We start from the raw sequence: 8,712 nt of genomic DNA on the forward strand, positions 1-8,712 counted from the left end.
GTATAGGTTGGTGGAGCAGAGAATGCTAAGTAAAGAATTTCTTCAAATGGATGGTGTTAATTAGTTCATGGAGCTTTTCTCCTTCCAATGTTGAGAGCTGATAGGCGCTAGAGCCAAAGACTACAGTAACGATGTAGGGACCCAACCAGCTGGGTTCAAACTTCCCTTTGTTGTCTCAAAACTGTTGATTTTTAGGATTTTCTCTCAAAACTAGGTCACCAACCTGAAATTCTCATTGTCGAATCTTCTTGTTATATCCTCTAGACATTCTCTTTTGATACACTCTTAGATGATCAAATGCCACTTGTCGACATTCATCCAGCAATTCTAGCTCTTGCAATCTAGCTATTCTATAGTCTTCATCAGTAACAAGACCTTGCAAAGAAACTCTTAGAGATTGTATTTCCACTTCAATAGGTAATACTGCTTCGGACCCATACACCAAAGAGAAAGGTGTAGCCCCAGTAGGTGTTTTGATACTTGTTTTGTAAGCCCATAATGCAGGATTGAGCTACAAATGCCAATCCCTCCTAGATATGTTCACTGTTATGTGTAAAATAGTCAGTAGGTTTTTGTTAGATGCCTCAGCTTGTCCATTACCTTGAGGGTAATATACGGATGACCAGTGTTATTTAATTTTGAGTTTTTCATAGAGTTCGTCTAGATATTTATTCTGTAATTGTCCTCCATTGTCAGTCATGATGGATGAAGGTATCACATACCTGCAGATGATATGGTTTAGGATGAACAAAGCTACTTGTTTACTAGTTGCTTTGATGAGTGGAACCGCTTCTACCCACTTAGTGAAGTACTCAGTGGCAGTTATAATAAACTTATGTTTGTTGGATGATGCAGGATATATCTGACCAATGAGATCAAAGGCCCATTGCTGAAAAGGCCAATGTGTAATGAAGGGTATGAGATCCCTTGCTAGAGCATGTATGAGATTTGCATGTAGCTGAAACTTCTCACAAGTTTTAGAAAACTTTATAGCGTCCTTCTCCATGTTTGGCTAGTAGTAGCCAGCCCGTAGTAGTTTCCAAGATAAAGTAAGACCATTCGAATGAGACCCACAAATACCTTCATGGACTTCAGATAATGCATGTTTAAACTCTTCAATTTCTAGACACCTAAGAAATGTACCATCCAAACCTCACCTAAACAAATCATTAGCAATGATGACGTACCATGAAGCGTTTCGGGTTAGATTCCTTTTCTCATTACGGGTAAGATTTTCTGGGATAATTTGGTCACGTAGATAAGAGTAAATAAGGCTATAGTGGGATGAGTCATGTCCAATAATAGAACAAACTATTTGGGACTCAGGAGAATCATAGGCTGGGTAATGTAATTCTTCCACCAGAAATTCAAAGTGAAAATTAGACTCTTGTAATTCTGGTATGGATGCCAAGTTGGACATAGCATTTGCTGCTCTATTTGCTAATCTGGGAATCTGCTGGAATGATACAAAAGTAAAATACTTCTTGAGATCATCGACCATTCCCTTATAAGGCATTAGTTTCTCATCTTGAGTCTGATATGTATCATTTATTTGATTAATGAGTTGAGAATATCCATAGATGTGTAATTCAACAACCTTCCATTCGATATCTAGCTTGATCCCATTTACCAAAGCTTCATACTCTGCAATGTTGTTTGTACATGGGAAAATAATCTTATAATCCTTTGGTATTGAATAATTTTGAGGAGTAATAAAAAGTATTCCAGCACCCGAACCATTTTGAGTAAAAAATCCATCAAATAACATCTTCCAAGATTGTTGAGTAATGTGCATTTGATTCATCTAGAAATTCTATATGCAGCGGTTGAGTGTATTCAAGTGAAGCCTCAACAAGTTGGTTTGCAATCACCCATCCCTTGATGGCTTTGTATTCCACATATTCAATATCAAACTTTGTAAGAACCATGATCCATTTAGCCAATCTTTCAGTGAGTGTTTCTTTGTTGAGAAGATATTTGAGCAGATCAATCTTAGCTACTAGCTTGATGGAATGTGCTAACATGTAGTGTCTCAATTTTTGTGATGCAAAGACTAATGCCAAGCATGCTTTCTCTATTATAGTGTAATTCATTTCATAAGACACCAATGTTCTGCTAATGTAATATATAGCTCTCTTTTTTATTTTCATCATGTTGTGCTAGAAGTGGCCCCAATGATGAATCAGTAGTCAATATGTATAAGATCAATGGTTTACCCTGAATTGGTGGCATCAATATTGGTGGATTGGACATGTACTCTTTGATCTGCCAAAGGTGTTGTTCACATTCTCGATCCTAGTTGTATATTACTCCTTTCCTCAATACTTTCGTGAAAGGTTGATCTTTTTCTGCCAGCTGAGAAATAAAACGTCTGATTGATTGGAGACGTCCCTATAAACTTCTCATTTGACTGATGTTCTTCAGAGGCGACATTTCCATTATAGCTTGGACCTTCTCAGGATCAACCTCAATTCCCTTCTTTGAAATGATGTAGCCAAGTAGTTTACCAGATGTCACTCCAAATGCACACTTTTTTGGATTTAGCCAGAGTTTGAATTTTTCCATTCTATCTAGTATAGGGCCTAGCTCTTGAATATGCGTGGATCTCTTCATAGTCTTTACTAAAGTGTCATCAAGATAATCTTCCATATTCTTATGCATCATATCATGAAAGATAGTAGTTACTACTCTTTGGTAAGTTGCTCCTACATTCTTTAACCCAAATGGCATGACATTCCAGCAAAAGGTTCCCCATGCACAGGTGAAAGTTGTCTTTTATTGATCCCCAGGAGCTATTTTGATCTAATTATAGCCAGAGAATGTATCCATTAGTGAGTACATCTCATACCCAGTAGTCATATCAACTATCATATCAATGTTTGGCAATGGAAAGTCATCCTTCGGACAAGCTTTGTTGAGATCTCTGAAGTTTGTGCAAACCCTAATAGATTTGTCTACCTTTGACATAGGTACTATGTTTGAAATCCATTCCACATAGTCTATAGCTCTAATAAATCCATCTTTTAGCAGTTTTTTAAGCTCAACCTTGACTAGTAGTGCCACGTGAGGGTGCATCTTATGAAGTATTTTCTTGATTGGTTTAACTCCTGGTGTGATAGAAAGATGGTGCATGATAAGATCAGGATCTAGGCCTAACATATCAGAGTACATCCATGCAAAATTGATCTTCTTTTTAGAAAAGAGATGAGTGAAATCTTTCAATTCTTTTATTGATAATGATTGAGCTACATGAATGATGTGTGGTGTCTCTTGACTCCCAATGTTCACTCGTTGAGTTGGATCGATCAATATAGAAGACCTCTCTAGGAAATGAATGATTATGATGCTATGTTGCATCATAATCTACCTTACCCCCAGTAAAAGGGATACGAAGAATCTTGTATACATCCTCGAGAGTGATCATCATCTCTCCAACTGGTAAATGAAACATGGTATGCTCCGAGTGAAACCTCTCAACTAATGCAATGGGCATACCGTGATTCACACAGATATTAGGCAACTCAAGAAGATAATTCAATCCACACAAATCAATATAGAAGACCTCTCCTAGAAATGACTTGGTAGTATATCGAGTATCTCACCTTCAGGTGCCTTAGAGAGGTTTTCACCTTTGGGTACATCCTTTATTTTCTTTTTTAGATTCTGACACCGCCATAATGTGGTTTTTGCCATCAGATCTTTTATTTTTATTTTTTTGATTTTTGCGACTAAGATACTTGATATCTGTTTTAGTCATGTTTTTACTTTGTTCGCTAGTGGAAGAGTACATGGGTTCAACTACGTTTAGGTAATAGGCTAGCGTATAGTAATTGGAAAAAGTAGGTACATTCATGGGTTGGTCTTGTAGACTACAGTCAATTAATTCAAGATGTACCAAGGATAGAGCGTGGATAGGTTCGAGGGAGTTCATGGTATTGTCATCACAAATACGAATCGAAAAGTCGAGTTGTAGAAGACTACCTTGTGTAAATGTCTCGAGTTGGCTCGATCAATATAGAAGACCTCTCCAAGAAATGACTTGGCAGTATATCAAGTATCTCACCTTCAGGTGCCTCAGAGAGGTTTTCACCTTTAGGTACATCCTTTATTTTCTTTTTTAGATTCTGACACCGCTGCAATGTGGTTTTTGCCATCAGATCTTTTTTTTTTTTTTTCTAATTTTTGCGACTAAGATACTTGATATCTATTTTAGTCATGTTTTTACTCTGTTCGCTGGTGGAAGAGTACATGGGTTCAACTGCATTTAGGTAATAGGCTAGCATATAGTAATTGGAAAAAGTAGGTACATTCATGGGTTGGTCTTGTAGACCGCAGTCAATTAATTCAAGATGTACCAAGGATAGAGCGTGGACAGGTTCGAGGGAGTTCACGGTATTGTCATCACAACTGCAAATCAAAAAGTCAAGTTGTAGAAGACTACCTTGCGTAAATGTCTCGAGACCAGGAAGAGTCAGCACATGATTATTAAAGTGCATGTTAATATTTAGTTGGCCTAATCCAATAGACCTACTTGTAGCATCATTCTCTATGCCAGATTGGACTTCAAATTATGGTTTGATAGTAACAAGATCAGTAGACAGATTCTCATCATTTACATCAGAGGATTCATTGTTTGATGCTGAGTAGATATTGTCATAAATAGGACTATTGTCAGAGTCATTAGAGTCATTGGATGACGTTTCCGAGTCTTCTTCAAGTGGTTGAGTGAATGTATGTATGGTATCAACAACTACATCTTTAATGCTGCAAGTTCCTTCAATATTTGGCTCATTTATCATTTGTATCTGACACACCTGTTGACATGATCTTGATGGTTCTATGACTCAATGTCGTCTACTCCATTTAGCTTCCTCTGGACTAATGACTGGTTCTTCTTTTGTAGCTTCCAATTCTTCTTGTGTAGTCCCATACCTGATTTGTTCTATCTTTTTAGAGGACTATATATCAAATGAAAAAATTTCTGGTATTCTTCCTTCTTTCAGCCCTTGTTCATAGTCTTGTTGTCTTTTAAGTCTGATTTACTATATCTCATTTTCTAGCTTTAAGTGCATCAGCTCTTGAGTGTCATCTGTGATATCACTAGATTCTTTTGGAGTTTGTGTACTAAATGTATCTGAGAGGTGGTCTGGACCCCATTCATACTCATTTGAGTCAGTTTCTGAATCATCTACTTGTTGCCTACCAGTGTATGCAACTGAAATTTTTAGGGGTGCAAACAATTCTCTGATTCTTTCTACTTCATCTCTCATATCTTCTGGAACTTCAACTCCTTGCATTGTCATGGCTAACACCATCAGAACTTGAGTATTGACTGTTTCTTCTCTCTTGATTGGTAGTTCCTCTTGTTCTTTTCCACACTCTGCCTTTGTTTGTTGAATGTCAAATTCCTGTGATGTTGAAGGCGATATCCTTTTCTTCCACTTAGACTTAGAAGCATGTTTTTGGTCTGATGTCTTTTTTGGATTGTACCCCAATCCAGCCTTATCATTTGTAGATTTTGTTTGCAACTAAATTGGTTTAGTAATACCTTCTTGATTTTTGTGTAGGGGACCAGTGCCTGAATATCCCATGCATTGGATCATTTTTTAGCTAGGACCATATTGGGTTGGGGAAATCTCACAATGTTGTACTTCCTCGTTTTGACTATCTTCCTTGAAAAGCCACTTAAGAACATCATCCTCTTCTATTTCATCTGCTAGGGAAGTAGAAGACTATACAAAAAGACCATCATATATGATATTCAGAGTTGAAGTCTATGTTCTCATAGCCTCTGATGGTTTGCCCAACTGTTTCAGGAATGGAGGAAGAGAGACTAATGAAAGTACTGGTTCTATCTTGTAGCCATCCATGCCAGTATTTGTAATCTTCAATTTATTTTCTAAGTCCTTCATCAAAGCTTCTAGACTTTCATTTATAGAGGCTTCCCTATTATGAGGCACAAAGGTATCAACACCTTTTGTCAATGCATTACAGGGGAGATTTGTATCAACAGGGATACTTACTTCCACTCCGTTGTAAGGAAATTTCAAGCATTGATGGTATGTAGATGGAACTGCCTTCATTTCATGAATCCACGGCCTGCCCAGTAGGATATTGTATGACAAAGGAAGATCAAGTACCTAGAAAATGACATCTCTTTCTACAGGTCCCACCCTGATTAGTAATGATACCAGACCTTTAGAGGTCCTTTCTTCTTCATCATAGGCTTTAATTGTTATTTTGGCCAGATCAATGATATTTTAAGAAAATCCTAATTGTGTAAGCAGACTATAAGTACAAATATCCAACCTCGCGCCTCCATCTATCAAAACATGTTTAACTCTGTGTTTATGGATCATGGCTTCAATATGCAATGCCTGGTTATGTGGATGATTTAGCGAGTTTTCATCTTCTTTAGAGAAGGTCAGATAGTGAGGTGAAGTTAGATGACCAACAATAGACTGAAACTAATCAACATCTAAATATTTTGGAACATTTGTGGTGAGCAACACTTTGTCCAGGATCTCTTTGTGAGCAAAAGAGATTTTAAGCAATTCAAAGATTGATATTTGAGCATTTGTCCTCTTCAATTGGTCAAAAATGCTATATCTAGAGGATGATGATGAAGTTAGCTATTTAAATTTATCATATGCTGATTCTTTTTGTTTGTTTGATGAGGTTGGTAGGTTTGATGGTGTTTGAGCTGAAGTTGAAGAACTAGCTCCTTGGAGAGTTACTTTCTTTTGAGAAAGGGTCATAGCATTTGCATGTCATGATTCATGTTGTTTGTCTTTGATTATAATCACATTGCAATATTCTGGTTGGGAACACACAATCATGTTAATGACGTGGTCATTGGTAGTATAAGCGTAATTTACTTTGGGACCTCCTTTTGACTTTGAGGAATCACCTTGTTCGTAAATAGGTAAGGGGTGCTTAAAAGCTTTATGATCAGTATTTGTCGGGTGATTCCCAACAACAATTTTACCAGTGTCTATGAGATCTTGAATCTCATGCTTGAGCTTCATGCAGTTGTTTGTGTTATGACGTTTATTCTGATGGTAGTCGCAATATTCATTTTCTCTCCTCCATTTTGGTTTGACTTCTGGATCATATGGCCTAGAATTATCTGGTAACATTATCAGGTTGTTTGCCAATAGATTTTTGAAAGCGGATTCATATGATTCTTCCAGAGGAGTGAATTCACGTCTAGGTTTCAAAAGCCAAGGTTTCTCTTTGAACCACTCTTTTTCTTTCTTCGAAGGATTTTCTGCTGCGATTTTAGTTGCTTTGAGTGCTTGCGTGCCACTAGCCAAGTTAAATATCATGGGATTTGAGTTGGTTTTAATAGTGTCTACCACTCCATCATTAACAACGTTCTTGTTGTTGCCTTTGCCATACTTCCAATACTTGTTCTTTTCTTTAGAGCTAGATCCTGGTTGAGTTTCTTTCCAAGGTGAGATATCTCCTTTCTTTATAAGCACATCTTCCATTTGGATAGCATTATCTACCATTTTGTTAAATGATGGGTGCACTTTCATTTGGATACTATATTTCAATTCAGGGATTAGATTGTTGACGAATATATCCATTTTCTCAGAATCTGGAATAGGCCTTGAATATCTAGAGAACATATTTCTCCAACGTTGGAGGAAAGTGAGAAAAGGCTCCCCTGTTTTTCGTTTGGTATTGAAAAGTTCAATAATAGTAATGGGCTGTCAGATTTTATAGGAGTATTGTTGCAAAAATAGTTCGACTAATTCTTCAAAAGTTTTTATTCCCTTAGGTAGACTTGAGAACCATTCCATAGCTTGTCCTCCCAAACTCCTCAAAAAAAGGTGCATGAGATACATTTGATTGTGCATAAACTCCATACATAAAGCACAAAATGATCTGATATGGTCTTGGGGATTTGAGTTACCATCATATTTGTCAAATTTTGGGATCTCAACTTGTGAAGGAAATGGAGGCATGTATAAGTTTTTGTCAAATGGAAATGGGCATATTGTCTCTAGAGAATATTGTTTTGGGGACTTATCCTTGTTTTTTAGTTCTATGATCTTAGTTCGCAAGGCTTGTAATTGTTTGTGTACCATTATTATAGGTGATTCTTCCTTTTTAGTGATGAGATTCTGAATGTCATATCTAGTAGGAAGTTTGGCACCTTGTTTTGCTAGCTCTAGAAAATAGTCTTCTTTTTCTCTAGCCATGATAACCTTCATCATTTTTTGAAAATCTTTATCCTTTTGACATCTATGAATTTTTTTTTCTACCGGTTCAGAGGCTTTAGATTCACTTGATGAGGAATTGTTGTCAGTATCATGAATACTCAGGTTGTCTTCATCATTTTATTATGTTCTAGGTATAGTGGGAGATAAAGGTTCATCATAAACTAGAATCTCTGATGATGACGGTTTATTCGTAAGAGGATCCTCTTCGTAAAATGGATTATCTTTATATGAAAAGGGTTTCCCTTTGCCTTTGGCATATTTCTTATGAGAACTTTTGGTTTGAAGGCATTTTTATTGATTGGTGTGACCTAAAGTTGTTTGTGATGCATAAGTCAAGATCAAATTTAGAGCTAGTTGTTCAGTTAACGTATTCTTTGAGAGAAGCAACTAAGATTTAGTCTGGTTTCAGGAATGATCTATCTTGTATAAGACATTTATCTAAGTTGATCCAAGAGAAGTGACTAAGTCTATCTGGTTTCAG

Source organism: Cryptomeria japonica, chromosome 2 (genome assembly GCF_030272615.1).
Source record: "Cryptomeria japonica chromosome 2, Sugi_1.0, whole genome shotgun sequence".
Lineage (NCBI taxonomy): Eukaryota > Viridiplantae > Streptophyta > Pinopsida > Cupressales > Cupressaceae > Cryptomeria > Cryptomeria japonica.